Source organism: Cupressus sempervirens, chromosome 3 (genome assembly GCF_028749045.1).
Source record: "Cupressus sempervirens isolate cs-2001-9-10 chromosome 3, ASM2874904v1, whole genome shotgun sequence".
Taxonomy (NCBI): Eukaryota; Viridiplantae; Streptophyta; class Pinopsida; order Cupressales; family Cupressaceae; genus Cupressus; species Cupressus sempervirens.
In genome coordinates, this window is record NC_143120.1 from 312,143,931 (window position 1) to 312,161,097 (window position 17,167).

At 33.6% G+C, this 17,167-nt stretch overlaps 1 pseudogene across 1 annotated transcript; it reads right to left on the bottom strand.

The window, feature by feature from the left end:
- Nucleotides 1-6,359: 6,359 nt before the first annotated feature.
- Nucleotides 6,360-16,727, bottom strand: LOC149566231 (lysine-specific demethylase JMJ27-like; annotated as a pseudogene). Its single transcript, XR_016361395.1, has 13 exons — nucleotides 16,104-16,727; nucleotides 15,462-15,565; nucleotides 15,186-15,285; nucleotides 14,889-15,021; nucleotides 14,746-14,809; nucleotides 13,899-14,604; nucleotides 10,420-10,749; nucleotides 8,996-9,472; nucleotides 8,797-8,869; nucleotides 8,624-8,709; nucleotides 6,955-7,074; nucleotides 6,786-6,847; nucleotides 6,360-6,664 (listed from the first exon to the last, which is right to left on the bottom strand). The product of XR_016361395.1 is annotated as a lysine-specific demethylase JMJ27-like (transcript).
- Between the last annotated feature and the right edge of the window lie 440 nt (nucleotides 16,728-17,167).

Sequence of the window (17,167 nt, forward strand, 5' to 3'; positions counted from 1 at the left end):
TGTTTAGCATAATCACCCTTGATAAATTGGATGATTACAAATATAAAAGCATCATTCACTATTTGGTACTCCTTTCTCTAAACTGAGAGCTTCTTCTTTACCAACTAAGGATATATTGCATAGGGCCAAACATTGGTATCTTGCATGCTCCCCTTCTTGTACAGTCTTAGGTAGTCAATTATGCTTGCCACTAATAAGTACATCAAATATGATATCATATAAAAATTGGGATCAGCTTTAACTCTTACTAACTGTTCATCTATTTTTTCACTCAAAATTGTAGCCTAATCAATTGATATTTTGGTTGGTTCGATGGTCTCTATGAAATAGACCATCTAAATATGAAGATTCCCAACTGCCAGTAGACCCATAACTCTACTCAAAAGTACAATGGCATATCCAATTTTATCCTTCACTTATCCCCTAGTCATGTGTACCTTTTTGGTTCTATATCCTACCAATGTTCTATCAATCAAAAATGATGATTGTATAATCTTTGTGGCCTTCTTGTCATTCTCCCTATACCATCTTTCTACTTGATCATAAGTTATCTTTACATACTAATCAATTCTAGAGAGATGGAATACTTTCTCAATATTCCTAGGTCTAAGATTGAGGACTATCTCCCTTGTGACACTTTTAACAAATCTTTCTTCCAACACATAGTTTTTTGCCAATGCCATGATAATTTCTAAGGATTGCACTGATGTAGGGTGAGATACTACATTGACCAACCCAGATTGAATAAGTGAAGAGACCATTGTGGACCTCTCTTTAGGCTTATTGTAGAGAATGAGGAATGTGTTCCATTCTATGTGTCCCAACTCAGTATCTTTGATCTCCAAATGTCCATCCTGAAAACATGATTTCTTTAGTGCACCTTGAAACTTAAACACAATGGGTTTTGGAGCAATCCTCTCTATAAGCGAGGATGATGAGGATGCCATTTTATCTGCACACAAGAGTGCACCTTGACAAGGTACACATCTATGCACCATTATCTTAGGTGTCTTGTCTTGGTGTGAAAAGGTGTGCACATTATTCCTTGGTGATTTCTTTAAGTTGTTTAGTTTTTAGGAGTTTTGTGTTTTTTGATGAATAAAGATGTGAATATGTGCACCTTTGATTTCTTAGGTTGTGTGTTGTGTGTGTAAATTTATGTGCACCTTAACAGGTATGTATGTGTGGTCTTCTATGGCACAGAGAAAATAATGAGGAGAGGGGAGGGGGTCTCAGGCTTTTATAGGCCTAGGACAGTGTGTACCCTTTGGAGGGCACACCTACACATGTGTGTTAGGTGTGCTAAGTGCGCTAGTGTGCACTTTAGCATAAAACTCACTCTTTTCTTCAATTTTCCTTTGTTCTGACACATGGTTTTTCTTTGTTAGAGGACAAAGGTTGGACCCAGACACCAAGTGAAGTTCCAAAATGACCCATGCCCTAGAATAGGGGTTTGGGAGACAACAAAATTACTAGGGGGTACCCATTTCTAGGAGAAATGGGGTGTGCATTGTGAAACCACAATAGTAACATCAACAAAAAACTTAGAATGTGCCCTAGACAAAACTATCAATAGTCTTTCCTCATCAGGTTCCATCTCAGGTTCAGGGTTAGGATTTGGTGTTCTTGGTGCTCCTTCATCATCACTAACATCATCAAGATGTATGCCTCTCCTTTGGGTTGTTCGCATAACATCAAATTTGATTGCATATTGTCTCAACATGTCCATAATGGCATTGCCAGCATTTTCTCTAAGACAAACCATCTTGATAATAGGTTCCTAGAAGATTGTAACCCTCTACAAATTATAGGTCAAATCTCAAATCTACTACTCTATAACCAAATCCACTTAGGGTTCTACACGATCCAATCTCCATAAGGATGAAACTAAGCTTCGATACTACCTAGTGCAAGGTGAGATGATAACTAGGGCCAAAGGCATGCTTAGCAATCAACCAACCCTGAAAAGTTAATACAATGGAAGAAAATCACAAACAGACAATACCAAAAAAGAGAGAAAACTAGAAATCTTTCATTGATTCATGAAAATTTCATCATACATGCTTGGTTGTGAGCCCGTCCGAGTAACGACCAATACAAAGATTCAAATACATAGGAAAATAACTTCTAACATGCAAGGTCTATGATCTCCATTTAAAGATTCTGAGATCTATGATCTCCATTTACATATTCTAACTCCTCCTAATTGATCAATACTTAGATCTAGACTAGGACCCTATGTTTATACTTGCTAAAATGGCTTATTAAATATCCTAGATCATCTATTGGAGAAGGCCAACCACATAATGGTCTACATGCATCCCAATGATTGATTCAATACATTAAATTATAGCCTCAAATTAAATACACAAGTTGGCTCACAAATGAGAACCAAATAGACAACTCAGTGAAAGACATCACTGAATAGTAGTAGCAAAGATCATTGAAGTACTCAGTGATTACAAAGTAGAAACACTCGATGAAAGAGGAACCCAATCCACTCAGTGAATGAAGGCAAAATCACCTGCATTGAGCCATAACCAAGCATACTTCTACCAAGAAGGATAGAAATGCAACCTAGGAAGCTCATGCATCAAAATAGGATATTTGAAATACATATTGATATCAAATTCTAGGAATTAACTAATGCATTGGACTTGAAAGTCCAATATATACTAGTACAAAAGTTGAATAATTTGTTATCATTGATCGTGATCAAGCAAGTACAGTGAAGGGTGCAAGGTGTGATCAAGCTAGGGTAGATTTGAGTATGTTTTTAAGTGTGTTTGAAGAGATTCAATGGATCTAATCAAGCAGAGATAATGTTATTCAAAAAATCATTCTTTTTTGTTCCCTAATAATTATAGCAATCAAAATCCCTTAACCAAGTGGATCGTAATAGGTTCTTTTTAAAAATCCTTTAACAATGTGACACTTTAATTAATGTTTCAAGTTCTTCAACTAGACTACTCCTAATATGGTTAGAGGTAAATCCCTAAAAAGGGTGGTAACTAATAGTATCTTTGTAATTGCTTTTACCTTAATCTAAAACAGTATCTTTGTAACTCCTAACAAGGTTAAACTACTCACAGGACACACTTCCCAAGAGTGTATAATTTGTGGGCACTAATCACCATTGAATTTTTCACCAAAGTTAGTTTTCCATGATACCAAAATCCCTACATTAATCTTATGGATATATTTATGTGTTGTTTCTATTAATTTATTCTTGAGATAAAGGCTTAAAGGTTAAAAAGTTTCTTAACTAGTTGATTACTAATTCAAACACCCCCCCCCCCCCCCTCCTCTCAATAATTAAATCCCTTAGGACTAACTTACATCATCTTTTATCTTAAGAGTTAGGGTTATTCCTTGTGGCATGGGCCCTAGAAAAATATCTAAAGAATCCCTTTAGGAGGGGTGTCCATAAGAACACCCTTGATGGCTTATTTGTGAGTAGGGCACCTAAGTGCCCTAGTTGAGTGGCTCACCGTAGGATTTGGGCCAAAGAGGTTATAAGGATAGCCTTTGGGTGTATTTGGAAAAGAAAACCTAATATAATTCAAAATTGGTTCCAAGAATTTGAAAGGGATTAATTAGACTTTTAAAAAGATAAAATAATGGATAATGGGTCCTCTTTATAAGGGGGTCTTGGTATTCCTCCTCCATTTGTGGTGAGGGTGTGTATAATATTTTATTCATCATAGCTAATAATAGTGGTACATTGAAAATTTAGTTTGCACATCATATTTATATCTTTATCAAGCTTGAAGTAGAATGTTGATAATGTGATCCAAAGATTGAATTAGTCAAAATTCTTGATCCCAAGGGATAAAATTTCAAATATCAAATCAATCATCTCAGGTTGGATTGAAATGCCTCATGTTTGGTGTAAGAATTTTGACTTTCAATGAGGGGGGGCTCATAAGCATTAGATACTTGGGCACTCCCTTTTCTATTATCCCAAAACTCAAAGATATGTGGCTTGGTGAAAACTAAGATTAAGAAAAAAACTTGATGGATGGAACAAGCTATTTTTATCCACATGGGGTATAATTTAAGTTCTGCCTTCTTACAATATTTATTATGTTTTAGTTTGATTGTTTGGCAATTATCAAATAAATGATATTTAGAATAAAATTATTTGTTGCCTTTGGTCAAACTGGAAAGTTAATTTAAGGAAACAATACTCAATCAAATGGGACTAGTGATGTATGGATAAATATCATGGACAGTTGGGTCTCATGGACTTCAGGAAGAAAGAACTTTCTCTTTTTGTTAAACAAATTATTATGGTTCTTAAGGATGATAAGTCATGGAAATTTTTTGCTAGAAATAATATTGCTCTTGCATCCCCAAAAGTTTCAAGCATTCAAAGGGTCTTTCCATTAGCAATCTTCTTTCTTGTAGACATGAAACTACCCTTGCATGTGCTTTACAAATTTGGGATTTTTGCAGACATAACACATGTCAATCTCTTATTTATGAAGCTTGTGAGGTAAACTATAAAAGGTCAACAACCATTTGATAAAGGCCTTTTTAGACTTCAAAACATCTTAATGTACATGTGCCAAAGTATATTATGCAACTTGATATTCCAACATTTATTAAGGTAGTCATAAATATTAGAATCATTGGACAAATATTTACAAATTATGTTTTTCTATCATTTTCTGTAAAGGGGCATCATTCATCTACTTGAACTTGTTATATTGTTTAATCTCTTGAACACAACAAAAAGGAGGTTTTAGGAACTTACATTCTTCTCTTAAAATGGTATAGGCCCTCTAATTAGATTGGGGTAGATGATAAATTTGACTAAGAGAGGCCCAATATATTAATTAACGATTTTTTATGATGTCCTTAGAGCATTGAATAGCTTAAAGAGCCCACTTTTTGGTTAAACACCATTGAAGCAAAAGAAAGTGTTTCCTTTATGTTCAAAGTTCCACCATATGGACCTAGAACCTTAAATCTTGTTATTATCATGGAAGAATTTGTTACTTATAACCTCATTTGTAGAAATGTATAATCAATATTATAATGCAAGTTAATAACTAAAATATTGATTCAAGAATTACCTTAAAAATAGAATGCATAGAATTTTTGACTAATTGCCAATACACGAAAATCACTACCAAGAAAATATAGATTAGTGATCCCTAAATAGAATCAGAAAATTTATAACAATTTGAACATTCAAAATTTCTTTTGTGAATTGTGAAGTTAAAAAGTCTCCATCAATTAGCTCAACTTTGTACAACTTGTTAATCAGTTCCAAAGCACCAATGATGACAAACACGTGATAATGAGCAAAGTTACATTGTAATGTTTTCATTCTTGAATAATTTATGACTAATGGATGTTCTCTAGTGGAATCATGAGAGCAACTTCATCACGAAACCAATGGCCCATACAATAAGTAATTTCAAGCCTTAATGTCATACATCTCTCCATTTGAGTTGTTTGGAAATTGTCAATATGGGTAAGAATTATCTAATATCTTTTTACACATTTTGTTCACTTCTGTAATAGCACTTTCCTCAATTACCTTTGAATTATTTTAATTTATTGGCTAATGAGTTATTTATTCATGCCTCTAAATATCATATAATTTTGTTATAGTTAAATTATTTGTAATTAGAAAAATATTTTAAAGTTCATTAGAATAATCAACATAGTTTAAGTTGAGTTAGAATTAGGTAGAGTAATGTAACTTATTATTTTTATTTTTATAGATATATCATTGAATAAATAAATAAATAGTAATTTGTAGGAATCTTGGCAACAATTAGCAATGCAAGTTGTCTATTGTTAATTTGTGAATATGAAGGAAATTTAAGAATAAAACTTCTATTATCTATCATTCTAATTCCCTTCTAAAAGCACAAAATCTCATGTCATTGTCTATGTTCAATTTTTTTTTTAATAATGCTAATAAAAAAGGAAAGAATAGAAAATAGAAGTGATAAAAAAATGAGTAACAACATTTAACCAAGAAATTAACATATTTTACAATGTACACTATTAACAGTTGTATCAATTTGTACAGTAACAAAGATACACTATATATAATAAGGTTGCATAGCAACAAAGTTCATGTTAAATTTAGCTTTTATTGCTCAGTTTATTTCAACCAATCAAATTATAGATAAATAATTAATATACATTATTAATGTTACACGATACACAATATTAACAGTTGTGCCACATATGGAGATTGTCCAACAAGCTGAACAGGAATTAGACTTGTAGAACAAAACTTAAAAACCACAAATCCAACCTTACAACTTGATAACATCTCTTGATTTTGACTTCCTAGAACGTAGGTCAGCTCTACTTTGTCATTTTGATTCCATTCAAAAAGGCATTGTGTCCACATATTCTTCAACAACTTGGTTTTGCTCCCCGCTATCATTTTCTGAACAGGCACAAAATAAATCAATGTTGTCGTATTCATTTTCAGAGACATTCGTTCATTGAGATCAAAGGGGTTGCTCTATTTTTGTCCCAAATTGATTTTCAGAAACTTGAAAAATTGATTCAACATTTTCATGTTCATTCTCTGAAATAAGAGTTGTTAATCTCTCATTTTTTTGAAAAAGGTGTATCTGCATTTTTTGAAACAGAGGGTGTTGCCTCTAATTTAACATCCTTCGTTTCCCTAAAATAAGGAAAGGGAAATGAAAAATCAATGCAGCTCTATAGAAGTGTTCAAAAGCATAAAGCAACCAAAATTCAAAACTCAACCTATCCACGGAGAAAAGCAAGCTATCATTGCTCACCTCATCAAATCATTCAGTTCTGTAACAGCAGAGTTTACTGCGTGAAGAATCATCTTTTTAACCTGTCCAAAACTAGACAAATATATTAGGATCTGATGACTTTATTAAAAGAAATTGAAATACAAGAAAAAAATTGTATCTTAAACCCATCATATGCTTAAAACAACACCTCTAACTTGTCTTCCTTGGCCCTGTGGTTTTTTGGAAGCAACCGGAACTCTTCAGTCAATCGAATGCATTCACGCACATTTTCAGGAGAGACAAAATCAAGAGCAACTTTTATGCAGGACTGCAAACAACAAAAGCAACAAGACACATGTTAATAGCTGCAGCATATAATAGAATCATGAAAGAGTCTGTTCTACCGAAAAAAAAATGAAAAGATTTCACCATCCACATCCATTATGTTTGTAAATAAAATGGAACATAAACTACACAAAACCAACAACTCTAGAAATCAGTTGCATAAATATTCAATAAATTCTTCCCTGGCTTTAAGGCACAAAGAAATCTATAGATAAATTTAGGTCGACATTCATCGTCACTTTGCCCTCTGCATTTCCATTTATTCTGTTTCATAATTGGCAAGCAATGCTCCATGACAATAGTTGCACTAATATTCAATAAATCACAATCAAGCGTTCCTTGGTCCAAGGCACAAAGCTGTCTGTAGATAAATAAGGACCTGCAATCATCTATTGGAAAGTAGGACAGCCATTTCTATTGCAATCTTTGGGGTAGCCATTTCTACTGCAATATCTTTGGGGCTTACCTTCACATTACGTACTAAGATGGTATTCTAATTTATTATTTTTTCCATTATAAAATGTTGGTATTTAAAAAATTAATACAATGAGCTTAATCCTTGACAAAATCCAATGTCTCACACTTCCATGAAAATTTAATTTATACATTTGAAAAAAAAAAGGTTGAAAGGAATATGGCATCCAAGAGTTACTTCAACCTATTGTTGATGCACCTTGAACGATAAATGACCAAGTCAAAATGCTATGCCAATTGAACTGTATAAATTTTATAAGGTGTTTGGAAGTAAGAAACATGTAATAAGATAATTGCAAGTTCATTACTTTGGGAAATAAAAATATTGTTCATTAAGAAATTATTCTTATTTAGTCATTTGTCAATATGGGAACTACTTTCACACTGTTTTTTGAATTTTAGTTGGTTCAATTTTAATCAAAATTTTTACAAAGGCGAAGGTGCATATATAAGTCATGAAGAGTTCATTTTAGAATTTGGATGTCATTTTGATCAAAGGATAACAAAATCTATCTGTCTATTAAAGGAGAAGGAAGCTTAGAATTTGAATGCCACTTTCACAAAAGAATAATGAAATCTATTGAAAAAGAAATTAATGAAGATTTCATAATTAAAAAGTTAATAAAATTAAAAATAATATGACTTCATCAAGCTATTTTGGCGTCTTATAAAAACATATTATTGTATCTCCCAAGATAAAATATGTATTACTACAGGTAATAACCTTGAATGGTAGGCGCCAAAATTCTATTCTCATTGAATTCTATAAAACATTATTTTTACTTCTGACTTGTTTAACGTGTATGGGACAGCATTTAGCATTGGCTAATCATGTCATTAAATGAAGTGACATGAAATCATGCCGACGACTGAACAGGGTGATTGAAAATTGAAAAACAAATCAAGCAACATGTTAGATTGCGTAGCACTACCTATTGAAATTCCCGAAGAATGAGCAATGAGTTGATTACAAAGAATTAATGAACTGAAACAAACAAATTTTTGAAATTCCGGCTTGAATTGAAACAAACAAATTTCCTCGCCATAGGTAAATGTACCTTTAAATTTCGAACTTGATGGGGGCATCCAGCTGGAATAAATACCGCCTCCCCAAGCTGTTGTTCGAATGTCCATGGCTCTACCTCTGCAATGCAGAAAACGTCAGCTGTAAGAGTCTTATTTTCTCAATTCATACTCTGATCAGAGAAATACACATATTTAGGATGCATACGAAATTCTTCCTTCAATTTCCTTTTATGCTCTTCATCCAAGTAAAGCGTCTGATCGTGAATGGGATGAATGACCTGGAGCATCGTATTTCATCGTAAAGATAGCATATTAAATTAGACAAGCATATGGGGAAAAATTTACTGAATTGAATAAATAATTCTCAAGAAAAATACAACAAATCCTAGTTTTCCAGAACTTACAGATTGGACAGGAGCAGCAAGAAAATGTCTGAATTCCTTGGAATGCTTTCTGAGATAAGCCTCTAATTTGGGTACATCATCTCTACGAAAAATATCCCAAAGAGCACCTCCATAATTGAGAGAATTATCGTCTTTATAAGAATTCTTGAATTCACTTGAGGGCTTCGTTTCAGCTTCTTTCCGCTTATCTTGGCAACTTTCGGCATTTTCTGAAATATCAGGCTCATTTCCATTCATTTTCAGATCCTGTTCTTGAAGTTCACTGTCGAACTCTCCAGTCATCTTTGGCCCATTTTCATCAGCTGCTATGTCCACACTACCTAGCTTTCTTCTCTTTTGAGCAGATTTTTCTACTTCCATTGAATTTCCATGAAGTTCTTTTATATCTATTTCTCTGTATCTCTTTTGTAATTTCCCTATTTTAAGGACTTGCTCTTTTGAGAACTTGACCTCAGTTGTATGCGTCAACACATTCACCTGATACAAACGTGAAAAAAACATATTAATTAAGTACAACAAGACCACCAATTAGATTCATTTTTGTACCATCCCTGCATACTCATACTGATACAAACGTGAACAAAACATATTAATATGCCGACAACAGAGACAACTTCTCATATAAGTGCACTTTTTCTGTGCCTAATGAATTAAAAGAACATGAGCTTATACAGAAAATGCAGGAACAAAACCACGAACGGAATAAACTAGTAGAAATAAAAGTACACACACCAAGATTATATTTGGGATTAAACAAATGGCTATTAAACTTGATTTATCATGTCAGTATTGAGATTTGTATTCTGTGGGAGTTCATCAAAATAGGAGAAAGAGATTAATGGAAGAGATGGCCTTGTAAAAATTAATATATTAATTTGTAAAAATAATTTAGCACAGAACGAATAAAATATAAGATGCAGTTGTCTCAAAATTTTGCTAGGGCTTATTAATGTGGTTGAGATAGAAAATCATCTATATGCACTAAGCAAAAGCATATAAATTTAGAAGAAATAATTCTTATTGTATGTAGATATTGAAATATGGCTAACCTGGTTTTAAATATCTGGACGTTTTGAAATATATAGCTATTGATCATCTATATTTCATTATTTAAGGTAAATGAAGGGAATCAGAAGCTGGATACAAACTTGAATTAATTATTAAACTTACAATTGATTGGAATACACATCTATTTCTATCTTGGAATGAAAGAGCAACACCAAATACAAATATCACCCACCATAGATAAATTTGGTTACAAAAGATAGCAAAGATAACAGACAGTTAAAGCATCACAATTTGATTACAGAATCTCTATTTTTTACGATAACACAAACTAAGAGGGTTGCAGTTATTATAAAGTCATTGAACTGCAATTATGAAAAGGTATATGCTGTGTAGCAGGCCAAGAAAAAATGACTTACCGCATCAGACATGTCACAGTGTAACTTAGTAACTGAGTCCCCTCTGCCAAGTTCGTATCGGGTACCATAAGCTATATATGATTTCGGTCCCAGATCAGGTTTCAGCAAGTCACGAGGAAGTTTTGTGGCAAGATTAAGAATGCCACATTTAGGATGAGTGTACTCCTGGAAAGGTAAAGCACTGATAAATTCAGCACCATGACGGGGTAGACGCTCTTCAAAGTAATTTGAAGGAGGCCAATCCTTCAACTTCAACATTTCAGGCCACTGATTCCTGTGCATCCGCCCCTCCAAATAGCCCTTAAAGAATTGGTGAATGTTTATCTCAACCTGCCAAATAATGCACCAGACCAGAAAAATTATACTTGATTGTAAACATGGGAAAGAATTCAGGAGAATAATCCACCAGTGCACAGACTACTATTTAAGTAAACTAAATCCAAAAGTAAGCTAACCCATAAGATATGTCACGGGCATTTAACAACCACGCTTCTGTGGACCTACAAACTGATTTTTTTTCTTTTATCACTGCATACAAAATGCCAATGGCCTTGGTAACTCTGCGTAATAAACAGGAATGAATACCTTTTTCATATCTACTACTATGATGCTTCCCAGCACAACACACCAAAGTACAAGAATTTGTATAAGAGTTCAGCAAATAGAATGACATTGTAAATATTACTCATGGAATGGCAAATAGCTTATTCAACAAGCTCCTAATTGTATTAATACCACGCAAGGAAATGCTGCAAATTGGTTAACATATAACATATACATCAAACTACAAGTAATTTTAGCGCAAGGAATAGAGAGGTGTTATAGTAAAGTTCGGTTTTGAGGCCAAACGAAGTATATGAGCTGTGGAACGTAATGGTGCAAACAACCAACTACACCCAACTTCGTGATCTAACATTTTGGGTAGTAGGTTGAAAATGAGCTGGTAACTCTTAGAATAATATGTGGGAAGAATAAGGGTGAACATTCATGTAAATTTTCTATAAGATTGACAAATGCATATTCAATGAAACTAAAAAGTAAGCAATGCTAAAAACAGTATGCCAAGGTCAATATGGTTGAAGACCAGCTACCATATTTAGCAAATATGCACTGGAATATCTAGTTCACTGGCTGTTGTGAAGCATTGGTAAAAAATTCACAACAGAAAAAATCAAAACATAAGGTACTTCTGTAATCTTATGCTACAGCCTGAGTCTAATGGGGAAGACCTATGTACTCCATAGAGAATGAAGATGATCGATTCCCGAAGAGTATAGGCAAGTAGGTCCAGAAAAATATATATATGTAAAGGTAGATGGAAAATCAATCCCCTATGACTTTTAAACGTGAAATTGAATTGAATTCTCACTTTTTTCATTCCAGTGCACTTCTTTTTCTCTTCCGATTTCTTTTCCCAACCCCTACTTTATCACCGTCTTCCACCTTAGATTTATTTTTAGTTTTATTAATTTACTAGTTCCTATTTGATTCCTCTATCAGTTTTTTTTTTGGTATAATTTAATTAGTTATACATTCATTTTTCCCTTTTAAAAATCTTATTTTTTTATTTTCATTAAATCTTTGATTCATTTTTAAATCTAATTTTTTTATCTTCTACTTTTTATTTTCTCAGTTTTCTATCAATATCAAATTGATTAATTTTCCTCCTCTAATGCACTCTCCTTTTGAAAATCCAATTTTTTTCTCTATTTGATTCAAATTCCTCATTTCATTTACATATCCCATTATAATCCTCTTCACACTCGTATAACTTTTTCTTCACCATTTTGTTTTCCTTTATGTCTCCTATCTTACTCATTCTTTACTAGAACCTTAATTTGGATACATTAGATTTTCTTTTCTTTTCCTATTCCTTGTTTCAATATTTTTCATGATTTATTGTGGCCTCTTTCTTGTTTAATCATCTTTTCTTTCCAATATTTTCTTGTATCTACTTTTTTGCATTGTTTTCCTTAAACCATTGCCATTTCACATCAGGAGTTCTTAATTTATGTTTTATAGTGTCATTTCTTGTCATAGTTTTGTATTTCACATTACTAGTCATCATATTACCCAATGTGAATTTTTTTCTTATAAGTCCATAAAGAAACTGAGTTACTCTCAATTAATTAGTTGTTTTGTCAGGCTTATAATGGAATTTTGATCTTATTTATGGAAAACAAAAAAAAATCAATGTATCCCATTTTTTTCTTTGGTTTTCAGGAGCTCAGAAAGATATTTAGACAAAACGAAGTCATCTAAAAGTACATTTTGATTTCAGATGATAACAAACTTTTGAAACTTCAGAATCAAATCTTTATAACAAATGTATCAATGAATACTACAAATAAATTATCTAACATCACAAAAAATGAAACTAAATCTTTTTATTTTGTGATTTTGTCTTTCTTTCACATCGTTAAATTGAATCATTCTCTATTTACTTTAATTCTATTTTTGAAGCTCATACCTCTTTTTAAAAAGCTTCTACATACAAATAATTATCATCTCTTAAAATTTCTTCCCATTAAAATTTTATTATAAATTCCTTTACTTTTTATTAGAACTCTTTGAATTTGTATTTTTTTAAACATTTCTAAATTTTTTTTTCAAATTTGAAAAAAAATGGATTAAATTCTATAGCGCTCAGTAAAATGCAACATATTGACATCAAAAAGCCAGATAAGTTTATCTGCATGCGTTCCAACATAAACCTACTTTTGCACAAACAAATAGAAGGGGGCAACAAAGGCAACAAAGTTGGTAGTTGCTCAGTCAAATCAACCTGACCTTTCACATTACCAACGTTACTGTTGCCCAACAAGGGTCAAATTTTTGTAAGTTTCAGACAGCAAAATTAAATTTATAGCCAATGCCAGTTGCACTCCCTCTGATTCTTGTTGTCTACCTACACATCTAATATCAACGATCATAATGATGATCTTTATGAAGAGCAATATAATATATTGCAGATTTTACTAAATTTAAATAATCAATGAATATCTATCCTAACATTCAAATTTCCTAAATAGAAATTGAAGTAGCATTTTATAGTTTTGGATACTATCTAGTTATCTGAACTTTATTCCGTATTTAAAACTAAATGTATATATTAATGATATACAAATGTACCCGAAACCTAAAAAGGAGAGACTATCATAACAAGGGATCCAAATCCCCGCACCTGTATCAAATTGAGCTAATAAACTTGGTTTTACAAAAACAAAAAAATTCTAAAATTTAAATAGCTTAGCATGAAAGAACTTAAAACTAAGTTACCAGTTCAATTTCATGTTTCAGTATAGGTACAGAGGATTTCGGTATGCATTGAATACCATAGAGTCACTGCCTCAAAGAACTCTTGAGGTAAACATGCATGTAATTCAATGTTGACTTAATATGAATCCCTCAATGTTACTGTTTTAGTGCTAAATAGTGAATACTGAAAAATTTGTTTTGCAAGGAATAAAAATACTAACCTCACACCAATCTAGGCAATCAATGGCTTTGACTGTTTTAGTCTCGTTTGCAAACTTGCCTTGGGTAGTCTCCCTGAAAGCCCGCCACATAACCATTGGTTCCCAACTTAGACCTGTTGTATCATCTAGAACATTCTGAACGATCACAGGCTCACCCTTTGCCCAGTGTTGCTGAAAACGTTGAACACTCTCTTTCTTTAGGTCCTGAGCAGTAGGGCAATACAAAAAATCATTTCTGTCATCCCCTGTGCAAGAGGCACGCCGTAACTTGCAAGAGAACTCGCTAATGTATTGAGAATTAGACTTGGAGAACAAAGGACATGGATAGGATTTTTTAAATGACTCTGAAATCCCACAAAATTGAATTTGTTGTGCGTTTCTCAAGAGATTTGGAACCCAACTACAGCCAAAGATGCTCTTTAGGTTCAACATATTACTTCCACAACCACCACGCTCTTTAGGAGGGCATGGAAGAGAACCATCCTTGTTTGCTTTCCAATCAGGTAAGGGAATATGTTGATTTACAGTGTTACTGTTTGGGGATTGTAAGTGCAGTGTCAACCCCGTTCTTCCTTTTGATGACTCTGCTTCATCACCTCCAGGCTGGCACCCTTCTCGTAACTCATGACAACAAGTGAGGCAAAGATCATAAGAGCAATCTGGGCAGCTTCGATGCAAATCCACAATAGATGTACTGCAGTTATCACTATAACAAAGAAGTTTATTAGATGCAAAACATTAGAACCAGAGTCATTATGTGAAGATACCATGTTACAATCACATATGTCAATGACAAAATCATTTTCATATAGAAAACCAAAAATATAGATTGACAAAATCTATATACCAATATAGACGCTCCTCTGAACAAATGTCTGCACATGGGACATCCAGGCTTCCTGCCAATATGCCTGTTCAAATCTTTGCATAAGAATAACAACCTTCTCACATCAGAATGAAACATAACAATATAAAGCTATTGAAAAATACCATGTATTTTAGCCTCCATCTCCTGTTCCACCTTCTGTTCATCCTTAATTTTGGTTAGTACTGGAATGACAGTGGATATTAAGTGATTTAGATAATTAATCTTGTCATCCTCTGTCACTTCCTTTAGTTTAACCTACACAGAAAGCACAATAAAAACACAACTTTAAAAGATGATATTTACACTTCCAGTGAAACATAAAAATAGCATGATGTAAAGGATAATTATAGATATAGAAAACAGTTATCTTTAGTGCCAAAGATGTGCTAGCATATTCTGTGTTTGAACTCTGCAATTACCTCCAAAAGACCTCCTCGGCGTAGGCATGCTTTACAGTTGCAGTTTCCACGACAAAATGGACAAGCATTAGCAATCTCCTCCTCTGGTTGCTGAGGGTACCTAGATATCAGATCGAATTTTCAAACCAAGAGAAGATTAACAAGATTACTCTTTACAAGGACACAAAATAAAGTTCAAACAATTGCAACGCTCAGCAGCAAACATATGAATTGAAATTTTAATAACAGATAGTAAAAGTCCCATTTCCACCAAATAACTTCATCAGGTATACATACCATCTTTCTATACAACAGACGCAATAACGTTTATTGCATTGGGAGCACCAAACAACTCTCCCTTTATCATTTCGTTGGCACTGATGGCACATCAAACTTCCTCCCTGTGGCAAAAAAATGTGATGCATTTATGGTAAATGAATTGTCCATATATATACACCTGAACTTCCCAAAGAATACCAAAATGGGTCAAAATTTCATGACATGATGTAGATAATAAATCGCTGTTCACTATATTGTAAGAATTAGATATTACTCTCACTATCATATGGCCCTACGCGCTATATACGAGGACAGTGAATAACTCTCAATACTCTCTATGTATTTTCAGGTTGGTTAACTATATTTAATAGAAAAAATTAGATAATTTGCTTCTAATGCAGGTCCAGAATAACTTTTAAGAATGTGTTCAATTATAATGTTTGTACCTAATAATTCCACTCAAAACAATTCAATCATACTGCGAAAATATCAAAGAAAATTCATCCGTTTTCCCGCTAAATTAAACCATCAACTTTTGCTCAAGTACATTGAATTGTAAACAGAGAATAGGAATATGTATCTCCATCTTCTATTCCAAAATAGCTATTCCTATTCCTACTATTTTTTAAAAAAAATAGAACACTACCACTAACTACTCACCACAATCCTCCTCTTTCCGGGTTTTCTAGCGCCTTCTCCTTTTATTTTCTTTTTTCTGCCCTCAAATTTTCTTTCAGAGTCCTCAGAATCGTAAATTTCAATCAAACCATTGGACACGGACTTCTTCATGACGAGTGACTCCGAATCCTCCCTCCAAACCCCAAGGCCTCTCATTCCCCTTCTACCGGGCTCATCATCACTATCATCATCCTCGCTAACCCTCATTTTTTTCATGGCCTTTCTCGTAAGAGGAACATAATGGAGCTCCTCCACCTCCTCCTCCTTAATAGCCCTCATTCTTTTCCTCTCATTTCTTTCGGGAGCAACAGAATCACACTCCTCCGCCTTTCTCTTTTCTTCCTTCACCATCCGCTTTCTAATTTCTGCCAAATTGGAAGCCTCTGAAAATAGGGCCTTCGCACGCTTCTGAGGTGCGCCCCAATCATCCGAAAAGAGCATTGTTCTTTTCTTTTGATGATGCCTGGGGCAAAGACTGAGCCCAGCATTCACAGCAGCACTGCAGCGCCATATTTTCCCATCGGAACGCCTGCAGCGCCATGCTTTCCCTTCTGCTACCAGTTTTCTCTCCATCACCACAATTACAATTACACCTCCAATTCACCACCCAACGTATCTCTCTTACATTCTTTATAATTCAATTCCGAGTGCTTCCCGCCCAGTCGGCTGATTTGCCGCTAGAGAACCAATGGAACGCTGATTTGTCTCCCAGAAAGGCTGTTTTTTGTTTTTGCCTTTTTCTTTGTTTCTAAATACACATAAATTTGCCTCTAAATATAGACAGATTTGTACGCGTGTAATCTTTCGGCATAATTGCAATTACACGTCCACTGTTCGAATCTCTGCAATATAGAAAGATTCTTCAGATTCCTCCACTGCAATTCGCAGACCAGATTTCCGCGTTTTAAAGAAATGAAGCCTGAGCAATGAATAGGTATGAAAAGCTTGAGAAATTGAAAAACGAATATAATAGTATAAACATTGCATTTGAACTATAAGGATGATTTAATTGAAATGTTATTTAGATATTTTTTAACAGTTGGATT